The sequence below is a fragment of the Moschus berezovskii genome, chromosome 6 (assembly GCF_049115385.1).
Source record: "Moschus berezovskii isolate FMDL1 chromosome 6, NW_MosBer_1.0, whole genome shotgun sequence".
NCBI lineage: Eukaryota > Metazoa > Chordata > Mammalia > Artiodactyla > Moschidae > Moschus > Moschus berezovskii.
Window position 1 is genome coordinate 63,478,632 of NC_142465.1, and position 1,737 is coordinate 63,480,368.

The window sequence follows — 1,737 nt, forward strand, 5'->3', positions numbered from 1 at the left end:
AGCAAACATTCAAATACTGCACACATGACATCCAGACTCTGTATAAAATGTCAAACTCAGCCATTTATTTGCATTTAACAAGAACCCACATTTCATAAAAACATGGGCACTCATTCAAACTTGTGAATAGTGAAGAATTATTAGGAGCAAAAGAACAATATAAAATCCAAAAAATCATATCACGTGGATGACATTTCTAATTCTATAGCTTAATATATTTCAGAGACTGAAGGACAGAGTTTAGATTAATTGAAAAATAGAGATGTCAGGGCATGCAAGGTGGTGTATAAACTCTAATACAAACTTACTTCAGAAAAACATGATCATAAGGATTCCTATAATGCACTTCAAAATAGCTGAGAATTACAAAGTTTTAACTCATCATTAGCAACTCACAGAAGAAAATGACTACTCATTGTAGTGATTGGATATTTTCACCCAATAGCTGTGGCCTCATAACTTCATGCAAGTTTTCTCAGTTCAGTGTCACTTGAATTTCTGAGGAGTTTGAGAAGTACAAGTCAATGATGAGAAATCATTCATCATGACTTACATTCATACTGCTGGGACTGACAGATGATCCTCCAATGCAGGTTTTGATTTTTATATTTCTGTTTATATCCTACTTACTGAGTGTCACTGGGAATCTGACCATCATTATACTCACTTTAGTAGACTCTCGCCTTAAAACTGCCATGTACTTTTCCCTCAAACACTTCTCCTTTTTGGAAACCTTATTCACCACGGTGTGCATTCCCAGATTCTTATACAGCTTATCAACTGGGGACAAGACTATTTCCTATAATGCTTGTGTTAGTCAACTATTTTTTGTCTTCCTTTTTGCAATGACAGAATTTTTTCTGCTGTCCATCATGTCTTATGACCACTCTGTGGCCATCTGCAAACCTTTACATATGCAACCATCATGACCAGCAGAGTTTGTGGATGGCTTGTTGTCTGTTGTTGGATAGCAGGTTGGCTTGTCATATTTCCACCACTCTGCCTGGGCTTAAACATGGACTCCTGTGATTTTAATGTCAGTGATCATTTTCTCTGTGATACTTCTCCTATGATCAAGATCTCTTGTTCAGACACATGGTTCATAGAACAGATGGCTGTTACTCTTGCTGTGTTGACTAACATTGGGACATTTCTGTGTGTTTCTGTCATATATATACATCATCAAGACCATTGTAAAGTTCCATTCTGCCCAGCAAAAGATGAAGGCCTTTTCTACCTGTTCTTCTCACATGATTGTGGTTTCTATCACCTATGGCAGTTGTATCTTCATCTATGTCAAACTTTCAGCAAAGGATGAAGTGACAATTAATAAGTGTGTGTTGTTGCTTACTACTTCAATAGCCCCCATGTTAAACCCATTTATTTATAGCCTGAGAAAAAAACAAGTGAAACAAGCTTTTACAGAGTTAATCGAAAGAATTTCATTGATCTCAAAGAAGTAAAGAAATGTTGAAATTAAGCATAAAATATCAATTTGAAAATAGCAGTGGGCCTCAAGGTCACAATCTTTATTTATGAACTATTAAATACGGGTATATTGTCTGTTCATATTAACAAGCTCATACCACTGTTATTACTGAATCTTGGACCTAAAATCATCTTTTCAATGCTTGTTGAAATAAACAGCTTGTGTCATTTCAACTGTTGTTGAAAATAAACTTTATCCAAGGTGACATCTCCTATGAAGAGAATGTAAAGGGCCTTACTGAAACTCTA

The 1,737-nt window shown here is 35.6% G+C and overlaps 1 pseudogene; it reads left to right on the forward strand.

Moving 5' to 3' along the window:
- The first annotated feature begins 527 nt into the window (after positions 1 to 527).
- LOC148777638 (olfactory receptor 6C2-like) lies at positions 528 to 1,463 on the forward strand (annotated as a pseudogene).
- Positions 1,464 to 1,737: the final 274 nt, after the last annotated feature.